The sequence below is a fragment of the Nicotiana tabacum genome, chromosome 7, assembly GCF_000715075.1.
Source record: "Nicotiana tabacum cultivar K326 chromosome 7, ASM71507v2, whole genome shotgun sequence".
In the NCBI taxonomy this organism is placed as follows: domain Eukaryota; kingdom Viridiplantae; phylum Streptophyta; class Magnoliopsida; order Solanales; family Solanaceae; genus Nicotiana; species Nicotiana tabacum.
Window position 1 is genome coordinate 93,742,744 of NC_134086.1, and position 17,096 is coordinate 93,759,839.

The 17,096-nt window shown below is 39.4% G+C and overlaps 1 long non-coding RNA gene across 1 annotated transcript; it reads right to left on the minus strand.

Annotated features, from left to right (window-relative positions):
- Nucleotides 1-726: 726 nt before the first annotated feature.
- On the minus strand, nucleotides 727-9,582 carry LOC142182733 (uncharacterized). The gene is made up of 2 exons (XR_012711745.1): nucleotides 9,078-9,582; nucleotides 727-1,108 (listed from the first exon to the last, which is right to left on the minus strand). It is a non-coding gene; the product is annotated as an uncharacterized LOC142182733 (long non-coding RNA).
- Nucleotides 9,583-17,096: the final 7,514 nt, after the last annotated feature.

The following is a 17,096-nucleotide window of genomic DNA, read 5'->3' on the forward strand; positions in this document are numbered from 1 at the left end:
GAAAGAAGAAAGGCTCTAGGGTTTGGATTTTAGGTTAAATGAGCCAAAAATCTGATTTTGAACCTTATATAGGATATTGAACATGGACCATTGGATCGAAGATCATTAGATGGCTTAGATTTAAAATATGGGACTTTAAACAAAACGACATAGTTTTGGCCTAAACTACGTCATTTTTGTTTTTCTCCTGATAGCCCTCTCAATTGGCCTTGATATTGCACTTTTGACCACTCTCTTTCAAAATTTAGCCCATTTTCTTTAATCCTACTTATTAAATTAAATTTATACAAACAAATTAATCAATTAAGTAACTTGTTCAAATGATCAATTAATTAGATTAATTCACCAATTGAATAGTTAGTTAATTCCTAAAATGCACAAATGAAAAAAACTATTATTTTTTTTGTTGGTATTTTCATGATAGGAAATATTCAATTTGAGGAAAAATAATCAAAATAACAAAATACGAATGACTTTAGGAGATGTTAAAAGAGTGCAAAAATTAGGTATTTACAGCTCCCCCTCTTTGCTCGAGAACATGAAGAGTTTTCAAGCAAAGAAAAGTGAATGCCATGACTAATTATTGCTCACACATCCCTTCAATAAAAGCATTTTTGTGAAAAAGGTAACCGAACCTTGCTTCTGAGGTTGCCTACATATCGTTGGCTACAAAGGAATCAGATCAGTGTAGTTCTAGGAAATTTTGGTAGTTGGGACCACTAGACATTGGAGTTAAGACTGTTGTTGTTGCTATTACTGTTACTTATTTCTTACATCAAAAGAAAAAAAGAAGAGCACTATATATGTCTGCAAACTAAGAGTACAACATTCCTATCTATGCGTCTTCTGGAGTCAAATCTTGATTCTTGACCTACTCACGTGTGTTAACCTTTGATTGGATCTTGATGTCTTTTCGAAGAAAATATTATGGCTCATTCTCGATTGCTTGATTTCCTGCTTAGAACTTGAGAAGATGAATCTTGAGACACCGGGTTGCTGACACATTAATAAGGCTAACTCCAACTATCTTGTGATCGAAAGACTTCTTTCTTCTAATGAGAAACTGAAACTGCAAGCTTTAATCGTCACTTGTTCTATAGGGCAGAGCCTGCAAAGCCATCAAAGACAACCAAAACAAACAAAATATTTCTTCCCAGTCTGGCACTAGGAAAATTTTGTGAGTTATTACAGAAAGCTATAAATTATCTAATTTACTGAAATAAAGACAAAGACAGTAGTATGAACAAGCCATATGAGGATACGCAACCATGAGGTAGTACCATGTGTTACCAAAGGGAATGGAATTAGAGGATGGTGCCCTGTATTATTGAAGGGAAACGTAACTGGGGGTTAGCACCATGTATTACCGAAAATGAGTGTAATTATGAGTTGGTATCTTGTATTACTAGGAAGGGATGTAACCAGGGGTTGGTACCCTATATTACTGAAGATAAATGTAACCAGGGGTTGGCGCCCTTTATCACTAGGAAGAAATGTAATCAGGGGTTGGCGCCCTATATCACTAGGAAGAAATGTAACCAGGGCTTGGCACCCTGTATTACTAAGGAAAACTATAACCAGGGGTTCGTACCCTGTATTACTGGAAAGAAATGTAACCAGGGGTTAGTACCCTGTATTAGTGGAAAGGTGATGAATCCCTCTAGGAGAAAAGGTTCTACCTGAGTTAAGCCACGTCAAAACAATGTGAGCGGAAAGTACTTCTACTCGGAACTATAAGCTGGATCCCCTAGGCGAAACAGTTCTACCTGAGTTAAGCTACATTAAACACCCTGAGAGTACTTCTACTCGGAACTATGAGCTGGATCCCCCTAGGCCAAACAGTTCTACCTGAGTTAAGCTACGTAAAACACCCTGAATGAAGAGTACTTCTACCTGGAACTATGAGCTGGATCCTCCTAGGCAAAATGGTTCTTCCTGAGTTAAGCTACGTAAAACAACCTGAGCGAAGAGTATTTCTACCTGGAACTATGTGCTGGATCCCTTGGCAAAATGGTTCTACCTGAGTTAAGCTACGTAAAACACCCTGAGTGAAGAGTACTTCTACCCGGAAATATGAGCTCGATCCCTTTAGGTGAAATGGTTCTACCTGAGTTTAGCAATGTAAAATACCTTGAGCGAAGAGTACTTCTACCCGAAAATATGAGCTAGATCCCCCTAGGTGAAATGGTTCTACCTGAGTTAAGCTACGTAAAACACCATGCGCGAAGAGTCTTATACCCGGAACTATAAGTTGGATCCCCCTAGGCAAAATGGTTCTACTTGATTTATGCTACGTAAAACACCCTGAGCGAAGAGTACTTCTACCTGGAAATATGAGATGGATTCCCCTAGGTGAAACGGTTCTACCTGAGTTAAGCTACGTAAAACACCCTAAGTGAAGACTTCTACCCGGAACTATGAGCTGGATTCCCCTAGGAGAAATGATTCTACCTGGGTTAAGCTACGTAATACACCTTGAGTGAAGAGTACTTCTACCCGTAACTATGAGCTGGATCCCCCTAGGCAAAATGGTTCTACCTGAGTTAAGCTACGTAAAACACCCTAAGCAAAGAGTACTTCTACCCGGAAATATGAGTTGGATCCCCTAGGTGAAATGGTTCGACCTGAGTTAAGCTACGTAAAACACCCTGAGCAAAGAGTACTTCTACCCGGAAATATGAGCTGGATCCCCCTAGGTGAAATGGTTCGACCTGAGTTAAGTTACATAAAATACCCTGAGCGAAGAGTACTTCTACCCGGAAATATGAGCTGGATCCCCTTAGATGAAACAGTTCTACTTGAGTTAATCTACGTAAAACACCCTGGGAGAAGAGTACTTCTACACGGAACTATGAGCTAGATCCCCCTAGGCAAAATGGTTCTACCTGAGTTAAGCTATATTTAACAACCTGAGCGAAGATTACTTCTACCCAAAACAATGAGCTGGATCCCCCTAGGCGAGATGATTCTACCTGAGTTAAGCTACGTAAAACAACCTAAGCGAAGGGGTACTTCTACCCGAAAACAAAAGTGGACAAAGAGTACTTCTACCCAGATTAAGCCAAATTAAGGAAACCTGGGTGAAGAGTACTTCTACCTGAAAATATGAGCTGGATCCCCCTAGGCAAAAAGGTTCTACCTGGGTTAAGCTACGAAAAATAGCCTGAGCGAAGAGTACTTCTACCCGGAAATATGAGTTGGATCCCCCTAAGAGAAAAGGTTCTGCCTGAGTTAAGCTACATAAAACATCCTGAGCGAAAAATACTTCTACCCGGAAACTATGAGTTGGATCCCCCTAGGAGAAAATGTTCTACCTGAGTTAAGCTACGTAAAACGTCTTGAGCGAATAGTACTTCTACCCAGAACTATGAGCTAGATCCCCCTAGGCGAAAGGATTCTACCTGAGTTAAGCTACAAAAATGGGAGGTGTGAACAATAGTGATGCATGCTGAAAAAAGTATCATGGAGATTTTAAGGAGCTTACGTTTGGTGACATTCGTTCTTTTAGAATCGCCATTCAACACTACTTTTTTCCTGTTTCAAACAAAGAAAAATTTATGAGTTTTCAAAGTGGTGGTTGGTATGTGGCCTTGATGTACTGAGTAGCTTGATTCACGGCCACTGCTGTCGAAGACCCAATTTTGTCAGCGTGGTACCGAGATGCTCGGCTGCTCTATATCATTTTCCGGAGACCTTGGCTTTCCAATGTTTCCCCAATTGTTTCATACCCAGATGTCCATGGTACCGCAACTCGTGTCTCTAAGGCAATGCATTTTTCTTTAAAATCAAACTTAGTTGTCTTGCACCCAATATAAGTTTGTGTCCGTAGTGCTTATCAACTTTTCTCATGAAGCAAGACTTGCTCATGCGACTTACAGTTTCTTTGAAACACTTTGTTCGCCTTATCAAATGAGATATCACATGGATTCGTGCCTTCCTCAATGTTATATATGCCCCAAATTGTGCTCGATATTACGGGGAAACTATAGCTAGTTTTGCAGCCATTTCTTTGCTTCGCTTTTGATGCAGGATTAGATCGAAAGGGACTCAAAGAAAAATTATGTGTAAAAATAGAATAATAATTGAAAGTAAAAAGAACTGTGTTTAAACAAAAGGTGTCCCTTTCGGGGGAAGGAATAGAGAGACTTATCTGGAGGTATGTGCCGACTTCAATGAATCATGACATGCATTTTGGACTAGACGTCTGATCCGCTGAGCTATCTAATTCTCAAAATCCGTCGCAAATGTTCATCTTGAAATTGTCTTGGTTGTGCTCATGCCGGAGAATCGAAGACCCTCATTCGGCTAGTAGCTCTTTGCATGTTTTTGCTAACTAACCTCTCTCATTTCTCTACTAACCATTGCCTTATGGTGCCCATCTAGGTTTTCACCAATAAGACTCTCTCATTTCTCTACTCAATGTTTCCTTATAGTGCCCATATGGGTTTTCACCGATAAGACTCTCTCATTTCTTTTTTTTAAACTAAGATACTGTATGCAGGAGGTTGCCCAACGCCCTTGGCATGGGGACTTCAAATATTCTCAAAGATCTATCAAAAGTTCCTAACAGGGAAAAGGTGAAAAGAACCTTGAACTGAATTACAACTTTTGGAACCAGTTTTATAGGAAACCCCGTAAAATAAAACAAACTTTTGCCCTAGTTTTGGAGTATTAGGAATATGGATTTTTATTCTGATGGGACCGAACCTAGGGTAAGGCTGCCTGCGTATCCTTTCGGAATCGGGTTGGATGTAGTTCAATTAACCCCGAAGATTTGTTGTTTTTCTTTACACGTACAGAGGATCCAGAAACAAAGAAGACAAATACGTCTCAAAAGAGTTAACAAAAGGGTGACAACTATTTGGAATAGCGAGCAAATGATAGCCTTCGTCATCTCGATCTGAGAAAATCAATGCGTGAAAATTCTACAGTGGGTATATATCAGACATAATATCTTTTGAGTGCATCTGCATTAATAGTCATGTCTGGTACCCGTCCTTCTTCATCTACCAAGTGCAAGGCCCCTTTTGGTAACACTTTCTTGATGATGTAGGGTCCTTGCCAGTTCAGGGCGAACTATACTTTAGCTTCTACCTGGTGCGGAAGGATGCATTTCAAAACGAGCTAGCCTACCTCAAACTACCTTGGGCGCACTTTATTATTGTAAGCACGTGCCATTCTTTACTGGTATAACTGGCCGAAACACACTGCTGCTAGCCATTTTTCATCGATCAACATCAGTTGTTCTAATCGTTGACCCACTCAGTGTCTTCAATCCCCTATTTCACAATAATTCGGAGAGAGGGAATTTCGACTTCAACAAGTATTACAGCTTTAGTTCCATATACAAGCAGATACGGAGTTGCATCAACAGATGTGCGAACAGTCGTGCGATATCCCAAAGAGCAAAAGGCAACTTTTTATGCCATTGCCTGGAACCTTGGATCATCTTCCTAAGAATCTTCTTGATGTTTTTGTTCGTCGCTTCAATGGGGCCATTGGCTTTTGGCCTATAAGGGGTAGAATGGCGATGCATGATTTTAAATTATTTGCATACCTCCTTCATCAAATGACTATTTAGATTGGTTGCATTGTCATTGATAATGCTATTTGGGATACCAAAGGGACAAATGATGTTGGAATGAACAAAGTCTACCACTGCTTTCTTGGTGACTACTTTGAAAGTGACGGCCTCCACCCATTTGATGAAGTAATCAATTGCAACCAAAATGAATCTATGCCCATTTGAAGCCTTTGGCTCAATTGGCCCAATAACATCCATTCCCCAAACAACGAAGGGCCAAGGAGAGGACATGGGATGCAACTCCGAAGGAGGCAAGTGAATCAGGTCACCATGAATCTGGCATTGGTGACACTTGCGAACAAAACTGAAGCAATCTCGCTCCATAGTAAGCCAACAATACCCTGCCCGCAAAATCTTCTTCGCCAAAACATATCCATTCATGTGAGGTTCGCATACCCCCGAATGCACTTCACTCATGATCCACTCCACTTCTGTGGCATCTATGCATCTCAAAAAGTTTAAATTCGGGGTCCTCTTGTACAGTATTTCCCCATTCAGGAAGAAACCACTGGCGAGCCGCCTTATAGTTCTTTGTTTATCTCTTTTGGCATGCTCTGGATATTCTCTTATTTTCAGGAATCGTTTTATGTCATGATACCATGGTTCACCATCTGGTTCTATCTCAATCGTATTGCAGTAACCGTGTTGATTCCGAACTTGGATTTCTAGTGGATCTATATGAGTGTTGCATGGATAAGGGAGCATCGAGGCTAATATCCAAGGCATCGGTTAGCTCGTTGTAAAACCTGGGAATGTACCTGAACTCGATGGATTTGAATCTTTTGCTCAAGTCTTGCATACATTGTCTGTATGGAATAAGCTTGATGTCTCGAGTCTCCCATTTACCCTGGGCTTACCGGATAAGCAAGTCGAAATCTCCCATAACCAATAGTTCCTGCACATCTAGATCGAGGGCCATTTTCAGACCCATGATACAAGCTTCGTATTCTACCTTATTATTGGTAGAGAAGAACCGAAGTCGGACCGTTGCAGGGTAATGATGTCCAATAGGTGAGATGAGGATTGCCCCGATCCCAACTCCCTTGATATTGACAGCCCCATCAAAATACATTTTCCATACAGGGTGATCATCTGGAACTACTTCCTCTATTGAGTTGACCTCTTCATCTAGGAAGTATGTGCTAAGTGGCCTGTACTCATCATCAACTGGATTCTCTACCAAATAATCTGCCAAAGCCTGTATTTTCATTGCGGTGTGAGTGACATAGACGATGTCGAACTCTGTGAGCAGGATTTGCCATTTTGCGAGCCTGCTAGTGGGCATTGGATTTTGGAAGATATACTTCAAAGGATCCATTCTGGATATGAGGTAAGTAGTGTGGGCCAAAAGATAATGTCTCAGCTTCTGAGCGACCCAAGTCAAGGCATAACATATCCTTTCTAAAAGGGTGTACTTAACCTCATAATTGGTGAACTTCTTGCTCAAATAATAGATTGCATGTTCCTTTTTGCATGTTGCATCATGTTTCCCCAGGACGCATCCAAAGGAACTATCCATCACCGATAGATATAAAAACAAAGGCCTGCCAGGTTCAGGTGGGACTAGTACAGAGGGTTTTGACAGATAATATTTGATCATGTCAAAAGCTTTTTGGCAATCGTCCATTCACTTGATAGCGGCATCCATTTTCAGCAACTTAAAGATGGGCTCGCACGTGGTTGTGAGCTGAGCAATGAACCTACTGATGTAGTTCAACCTCCCGAGCAAACTCATGACTTCCTTTTTGTTTTTTGGGGTGGTAAATCTCGAATGGACTTTATCTAAGATGGATCCAATTCGATGCCTCTCTAGCTGACTATAAAACAGAGGAGTTTCCCAGATGGAACCCTAAATGCACACTTGGCTGGATTAAGCTTAAGGTCATACCTTCAAAGCCGTTCGAAGAACTTTTTCAAATCGCGCACGTGATCAGCCTGTGTCTTTGATTTTATGATGACTGTTACACCTCCTTTTTCTACCCGAAAGGGCATAGGGAATCAGGGAGTTTTTTCAATTTAAGTGACATAAATCGAAATGGGATTATTTATTTAATTTCAGAGTCGCCACTTGGAATAATTTATGGTGTCCCAAGTCACCTATTTATTTTAAATCCCAAATCGAGGAAAATTTGACTTCATTTAAAGTCTGTGAAACCAGAAAAACTAGCTAAGGAATTCTGTTAATCGGAGAGAAGGTGTTAGGCATTCCCGGGTTTCGTGGTTTTAGCACGGTCGCTCAACTATTAATAATTGGCCTAATTATCTGAGTTATTACATATTTTAAACCTATTGTGCATTTTTAATTTTATAACTGCTTTTATTTATTTATGGAATTATTTATGAAACAAGTCACGATGGTCGTACACTTGTCATTTTGGTACACATTGCAAACTGCGCCACATGAAATGCACCCGCGATTTACGATATGTTTATTTTTATTATTATTCAAAGTTATTTTGATCGGGGCACAAGAAATGCACACCCGAATTTGGGAATTCGGTATCACGACTATGCCACGGGAACCATACCCCTAGTCACGATAATTTAATTACGCACCTAAAGCAAACTACGATTGTTCATGAATTATTTTCCTAAACTACTTTGAGATTTATTGTGAGGTCATGACTTATAGATGAGTGTGGTAACATGAGATAGTGTTTTAGCTTACTGAATTCTCACAAAATGATTTAGCAAATTGAAGTACTACAACAGGTTTAATCACCAACTTAAACAGAATCATCATACAATAGTCTTCTCTACTTGAAGTTCATACTTCCTTATCTCAAATTCATAATATCAAATTATCTACAATTAATGAAACTGATTCAAATAAAAATATGAGTTGAATCGGTAAACTACTGCTTCATATAACTCCTTTCAATTGCCAACTATTGCCTTACACACTCCTGGGATCTTATTAGGTAGATATAAAATGATTGGTTTCACAAAATAAAGTATATAATCTATAATCATAAAATCCAAATACGAACAGAGATCATTGTAACTATGGATTCACAGAAATCATAACAGTTCATTCATATTGCTCATTCGTGTTTTAACCCTTTTATGACAGTGCATTCAAAGTCAGTTTGTGCTATATCTAGACCTGCTAGTTCCAGCAGATCTGTGAACTTTAAACACAAATAACAAATATGCTATCACAACAAAATAAGATCTGGACATATTTAAACACAAAAAAAAACATCGCATGAAAAGCAGTAATATATATGAATTTTATAGAGGAATAGAGAAGTGTAATTGTGCTACAATTCAAAAATTATACAAGTTCATAAGATGTGTACCTAAAACTTGAAACATGCTGAAATTGGTCAAATAAAGGTAGAGAGATAGATTAAGATGGAGTTACAGAGTTTAACACAAATCCCATTTCAGCCATAGATATTTAACAATACTTGATTCAAGTTCACAACATGAATTCTTATGACTTTATGGCATTAAATCGACCAGAAACATAACATCAGGGGGAAATTACCTCGACAATAACGAAACCAACAAAAACTCGACCAAATAAAGCTTAAGAAACTTGAAAATGGAGCCCAGCACCTTTGAAACAGCAAAAAGCAAAAATTCAGCTAATTTCTCTTCCCTCGAAATCTTTATTTCACTTTGAATTTCCAAAAAAAAATCGTTTCAGAATCTTCTCAGCTATTTCGTATGCGTTTTTTGAAATTTTCAGATTTGAGATTCCCTTTTGAATTTCGAAAATCCATCTTCATCAACTAATTCATATTTTGAACATGTGTATGTATGAAGATAAGAGTGGTGAGTGTGTGGGGGTGTAGGCAAATCGAAGGGAGTGAAGAGGGGGAGGGTGCGCTGATTTTCATTCTCTTCTTTTTGTGAGGATCTGATTTGTTCAAGATGATGCGCTAGGAGGAGGAAGATGGATTCTAGGGTTTTTCATTTTGGGGAGGGGTTCATCTGATGTTTTTGTGTGTTTTTGATGGAAACAACGTTGATTAGGGAGTCTATTCTGATCTCGTAGGTCTTAGCTAGGTTTTAATTAAAGGGGAGGGGAAAATGGGTCACTGGTATGAGCCGGTTTTGGGCTTGGCGGGTCAGTTAAGGGGTTGGTTAGGTTTTTGGGCCAATGTAGTGTTTGGCTAAATTTTGAACAAGACCCAAACAATTCTTTAATTCCCCCTTTTTTGTTTTTTTTTTTTTGTTTTCTTTGATTTTAAATTCTAATTAAATTAATAAAATCCTAAATCAATCTAATTTTGTAGAAATTAAAATTCTTTATCTATTTCTAATATTGAAACAACTAATTAACTTAAAACTAAAGAAAAATGCTAATTTTAAATACTAAAATCTAAATATGTAAAAATGACCTTTTTGTGATTTTTGCTCAATGTAATTAATTTCTAAATGCAAATTGGATGGCATGAAACTAAAACGTGACAATTTTTATAATTTTTCTATGATTTTAAATTATTAAAAAATGCATAAAATGCAACTTAATAAAGAAAAAACTTGTAAAATCCGTTGAAATTATTTTTGGCCTATTTTTAGGAGTTATTTTCATGTAGGGCAAAAATTAGGTGCTCAAAATGACATCATCGACATATACTTCAATCTCTTTGTGCATCATGTCGTGAAAAATGGTAGTCATGGCCCTCATATAAGTTGCCCCTACATTCTTCAAACCGAATGGCATGGCCCTGTAACAATAAGTACCTCATGGAGTGGTGAAAGCGGTCTTTTTTGCATCATCCTCGTCCATTAGAATTTGGTGGTACCTAGCATAGCAATCCACAAATGATTGTATCTCATGCTTTGCGCAATTATCCACAAGAATGTGGATGTTTGGTAAAGGAAAATTATCCTTTGGACTTGCTTTGTTCAGGTCCCTATAGTCAACACAGACTCTAGTTTTTCCATCCTTCTTTGGCACATGTGCAACATTTGCCACCCAGGTAGTGTATCGGACAGCCATGACCAAATTGGCACTCAGTTGCTTCATTATTTCCTCTTTGATTTTGCCAGTCATGTCTGTTTTAAATTTTCGTTGCTTTTGGTGGACTAGTGGAAAATCAGGATACTTAGGAAGCTTATGAACCACTAGATCAGCACTTAAACCCGGCATATCATCATAAGACCAAGCAAACATATCTCTGTATTCAAATAAAAGTTGAATCAAGGCATCTCTGGTTTTTGTTTAGTGTGAATGCTTATCTTCGTTTCTCTAGCTTCTTCATGACTTCGGATATTGATCGGCTCAGTCTCATTGAGGTTGAGCTTAGGCTTGTTTTCAAATTGTTCCAACTCTCTTTTTATTTCCTTAACAACCTCATATACATCATATTCAACCTCTTGATGCATTATTTCGATATTAGATAGCTTTTTAAGATTTGGGCGTGAATTCCACATGCATGTCATGTTATTAAAGCCGACATTAACAAAACTGAAATGGAAATAAAATGGCAGAAATTAGGAAAAGGAAAAGATACAAAACTTAATATGAAACTGAACTGCATTTCATTGAATGCGAAAGGATAGAAGGGTTAACATAAGAAAAATAATCATACTGAGATGTTTGGATTACAACCCTGAAAGTAACCCAAAATACAGAAAGAAGCTGCAAAAGCAAACTACCAAAACTCCTTCCTTGTGGGGAGAGGAGTTGCTTCCCAGTTGTCGAGCATGTTGTTTGGGTCAATTAGTTGCATATTGGCACAACTGGTGCCTTCACCAGCCTGGATCATATTCACTTCAGAAAACATCTGGCTGAGGCCATGGTAAATTTCATCAATATTTGCATGCGCCGAGGAATTTTGACCTTCTTGGAGTCGTGGCTTGACAAAAGTGTAGAAAATATGAGGGATAGGTTGTTGCAAGACCCATCCATGCTTTTTGTGGTGCTTGGCTTTGTTTTCATCTACTTGTGTTGGCTTGAAGCCTAAACCAATAGTACCCTAGTTACTGAACAGAGAAATAGGCTCCGCAATTCCTTGCAATGATGCCCCAAGCCTTTTCCTGGCTCATAACCTTGTCTCAACATAACTACAACCACCATTACAGATGTGGCAGAAAAACGAGGATGCAGAATGGCTTTCCTTAATCAACATGGTCCACATCAACCACTTCAAAAGCCTGATAGATAATAGACTCACACTCTTCCTTAGCCTCAATACAGGAGATTAATAGGTCTTTATAAATGGAAGACTCATCTTCTCCGTGAATAATAATTTCCTGCGTGTCATGTTTGAATTTGAGCATCTGATGCAAGGTGGATGGCACAGCTCGGCCGTATGGATCTATGGCCTTCCAAGAAGAAAGTTATAAGAAATGACCATGTCCACTACTTGGAAGACAATCTCAAAGTCAACCGGCCCAATCATCATGGTGAGGTTGATTTCCCTAATGGTATCTCTCGCTGAGCCAACAAAAGCCCGGATGCGAACATTGCTAGATCGGATTCTGTCTGTATTGATCTTCATGCTTTGCAAGGTAGAGAGAGGACATACATCTACACTTGATCCTCCATCAACCATGACTCGCTTTACATAATGCCCCTCACATTTGACCATAAAGTACAAAGTCCTATTATGCCCGGCTCCCTCATCGGGATGTTCATCATCCGTAAAGGAGATTATGTTCACCTCGAAAAATCTGTTGGTCATCCTCTCTAACTGATTCATTATGGTCTTCTCTAAGACATGTGCCTCGTTCAAGATCTTGATTAGTACACGAGCATGTTCTTTGGAATGTATGAGCAGAAATAGTAGAGAGAATTGGGCAGGAGTCTTTCTCAGCTGGTCGATGATTGAGTAATCCTGAACTTTCATCTTTTTCAAAAACTCTTCCGCCTCTGCTTTAGTGATAGGTTTCTTTATTGGCAAGTGGCCTTCTCTGATTTTCTTGGCCTTCATCAACTCTTCTGGAGAGTAACATCTCCCCGATCGATTCAAACCTCCAGTTTCCCCCACTTCCTCTATGATTTCCTTGCCTTTGTAGGTCAACACGATTTTATTATAGTTCGAAGGAGTGGTTTTCATGTTTGTCACAAGGGGTTGCACAGCAGGTTTGATTATGATCGGCTCTGTTATACCCTTCATACCTGTTACACCCCATGTTTTGTACGTGGAAGTACGCCACAAATAAATTGATATAAGATCGAAAATGAGATGTTACGTCCCGCCTTTTTGTGCGTTGAAGTTTCATCATAAATTAATCAACATAAGTTCGGGAATGAGATTTATTTTGGGATTATAAGTGTCATGCTATTTCAAACAAGGGATAAGTAAGTTTGTGAAGGTGAGGGGGTAGGCAAATCGAAAAAAAATGGGTTTCGTCGAAGTTTGGCATTTTAGGATAAAATACGGCTCGAGCTAAAATACCTAGTATTTATAGACTAGTACCATACAAGGTACTACATGACCATGATAGTAAGGTGTACAAGGTATGTTAAAAGCGAGTAGTATTTTAAGTAAGTTAAGATAATTCTTAATTATACGGATAATTGATTAATTAACGGGTACCAGGACATTACCTAATTAATCCAATTATTTGGATAAGCATTAAATCAAAATGTGGCAGCAAAAGAATCATGATATTATGACTCTTAAGTTAATTATATATGTGGCAAAATGTCCATGATGAGTCAAGATACAACATGATTACACGTTTTCATTTATTTAGAGAATTGGACATAAGTACCTTGGTTGCTTTCTTACGTGAAAATACAATGCATCCTAGCTAGCTCCCAATTTGATTACCAAAAGTCCAGTTCACATTCAAATGAGGCATCTGATCAAATCCTATAGATTCATGTGTTATTTTCAAAGAATTAGGTTAGATAACACCACAATTATTAGAGATGTATGTGCTAAGTTGTATCGGATGAATTCCCAAATGAATTCATATGAAATTTCATAATGCTACAGTAGCGTGAGATGCAATTATAAGGAATCACGCTACAATCTTTCTCAAGAATATCATATGGATTTTCCCCACTTCAGTCCATCATTACGTGTTGTCGTAATTGACGTGTGTTAGAGGGATTGTCAAGAAAATCGGCTCAGGTATGTTAAGGCTATTCCTTATTTTCTTTTGGCATGATCTATACGACACAAACGAAACGAGCAAATGCACAACTTCCATAAATGACTATATTCATAAAAGTATTAGAGGTGCCTATGTTCTTGAATTTCCATGTGTCCTATTATTTTATCATCTGTTCATGGGTCTCAGAAAAATACGTAAGTTGAAAAAGTTTACTTTATGATATTAATCAAAGGTAAAATGGTTTTATGACACTCCAAAAGATTTTATTGATGTATTTCTCATGCATTGCATTTATTTATACATGTACATTGACCCATGACCAGATGGTGTTATAGACGCGTATATATGTATGTATATGTATATGGGATAAGGGAAAAAGATTACGACGTTATATGTGCACCACCACCCGATCAGTTGGTATACATTGATGATTTGCCCACAGTGGCCGAGATGATATGATGGGATGCCCTCAGAGGCTTGATGATGTTATGAAACATGTACCTATGCACGACATGATATTCATATGTATATGCATGACACCATAATTATTTCATGATTTACAAAGTTATCTAGACTTATAGGTTGATTCATTTACTCTATATTTCTTTCTTGTCTTTTATGTACTTATTTATGTGCCTTACATACTCGGTACCTTATTCGTACTGACGTCCTTTTTGCTTGGGGACGCCGCGTTCATGCTCGCAGGTCCCGATAGACATGTCGAGAGCCCTCCAAGTAGGCTATCAGCTCAGCAAAAGATATTGGTGCGCTCTATTTGCTTCGAAGTTGCTCGTTTGGTCAGTATAATTTAGATGTGTATTGTTTGGTATGGCGGGGCTCTGTTCCGACCTTTAAGTTAAGTATGTACTCTTAGAGGCTTGTAGATAAATGGCATGTATACGAAAGCTTGTATGGCCTTGACGGCCTATGTTTAGTGTACGAATGGTTATTTTGGTCTTATATGCCAGTATGTCTAATATAGAAGTTTGTATTCCCTCATGTTTTACTCTGGTTCACTTACCTATTATAAGATTATACAAAAGATACATTACGTTAGTACTCGGTTGAGTAAGGTACCGGGTGCCCGTCGTGGCCCATAGGTTTGGGTCATGACAGTACCGCCCTGATTCTGCCTTGTGATGGGGTGGCCTCCAAAGACATACAACCTTGGTATTGGAACATTGGAGCGAACTTCCAACCTCGAGACCTTGGGAACAAATAAAGTTACCTTTTCTGACCTTGGGGCGCCTTTCACAATCAATGGCACATCTCGGCTTGGACTTACTTCCAAACCTGTTCCTTCTTGAATTGCTCCCACTATCATTTCTGTTTGACCGACCGGCATGTATTCTTGATCTCAGCCAATCATTCCCACAAAAGGAACATCATTGTGTACTGGCAAAGGGTTGTTTGTTACATTAGGAGGTTCCTCACCATTAGTCACTACAATCAGTTTTTCAAAAACAAGTTTCTCTATGGCTTTTTTCAGAGTCCAACAATCATCAGTGTTATGCCCCGGGGCACCTGAATGATATTCACATCTAGCATTTGCTTGAAATCTATATGAATCAGGATGTATATTGTGGGGAGCGATGGGTCCAATCACGCCCATTTGCTTCAGCTTCTGGAATAGACTAGAGTATGATTCAGCCAATGGAGTAAATTTTTCAGTCGGCCTCTACTCTCTACCATAATCCTGCTTGGGACGAGCATTGTAGGGTGCCCGAAAATTTTGTTGCTGAGGTCGGGGGATCCTTAGAGCTGGTGCCCGTACCTGCTGATTGGGAGGCCGAGCATAGGATTGAGCATTGAAGACTGTATACTTGTGGTGGGCCACAGAGTACTGAGTAATTGGCGAGGGATAATAATGTTGAGGGTAGCTGGATTGCCCCTGCTGAACTTGCGCATAAGGGTGCGATGCCCCTCTTTGAACTTCCCTAGATCCCGAAGTCATCATGGACCCTTCATCTCTCTTCTTTCTATTTGCCAAACTTCCCGACCCATTTTGGATAGCTTGGGTGGTGGCTTTGAGAGCAGCTTGACTTACAATTCTGCCAGTCTTGAGGCCATTTTCGACCATTTCTCCTATTTTGATCGCTTCTGCAAAAGGTCTACCCATTGCGGACATCATGTTTTGGAAATATCAGGCTCTTGAACCTCTAGAAAAATAGTGACCAACTGATGGTTATCCATTGGTGGCTTAACTCTAGTCGTTTGCTCCCTCCACTTGATGGCATACTCCCTAAAGCTTTCGGTCGACTTTTTCTTCATATTGGACAAGGAATTACGATCTGGCGTAATATCAATGTTGTACTGAAATTACTTGACGAAGGCCTGGGCCATGTCTTCCCAAACATGCCAGTGAGAGATATCTTGGTCAATGAACCATTCGGAAGCTACCTCTACAAGGCTTTCCCCAAAATAAGCCATCAACAACTCTTCTTTTCCTCCTGCACCCCTCAGCTGGTTGCAGTACCTTTTCAAGTGGGCGATAAGGTCGTTGTGTCCATCATATTTCTCAAATTTTGGGGTCTTGAACCCTCGGGCAAATGGATGTGAGGGAACATGCATAGATCACTGAATGAAACAATTTTGTGACCACCTAGTCCCTGTATATTCTGTTCAAGACTTTTCATTTTCCTGTCCATCTCATCTGGCTAGGCTTTTCATTTTCCACTGGTAACTCGTACTGAGGAGTCTAATTGTATGGAGCCGAGACCCTGAAAGTCATATTTGGAGAATAGTATTGGCCATCATAAGCATGAGATGGTGGCTCATTGTTAGCGTGAGATGGTGGCTCATTGTTTGGCCTCGTCACAGGAGGTGGTGGAGGGATTGTATATACCGGTGCGCCATACACGATGAGAGGGGTATTCCTGACCGGTGCAACTGGGGGTCGCATATTAGAGGTACCGAGGGTTGCATGGAGGATGTAGTTTGGCACATACCCTGGTGGTAGAATATGATCGCTCGTTGCATAGAGTGGTGGTTGAGTGGCCTGGGGTATGGTGGAAGTTCCCTCTAAGGGACCCTGGGGTGGAGGTCGACCGGAAACCCAAGCTTGATATACATCTGATAGTTGTTGTCTCAATTTTCTTATCTCCTCCGACTTTTGCTCAACTGACTGACCCTGCGGATTGTCACTGACCAACTCGATTTTATCATTATTATCCATTACTACCGCTCCCTTAGATCTTGTGAAGTAATGATGTGTTGCCAGTTTCACCACAAACTAACCACCTTAAGTTTACTATATAAGAGGCAACAAATGTGTTAGGGTTAAGCATTTTACAGATAGGAATCATACGTAGATATGCTATGCTCCTAAAATATCACCATCTCTAACATACTTTTGGAAGGCTTTATATTTCATTCCTGCTTATCAGCTTGTTGCTTATTGACATTGTTATTTCCTTCTGTCTTTTTTTGTTTTTTTCCTTTCACTAGCTTTGTTTTGATCCCTCACTTTATAGTCATTAAAAAA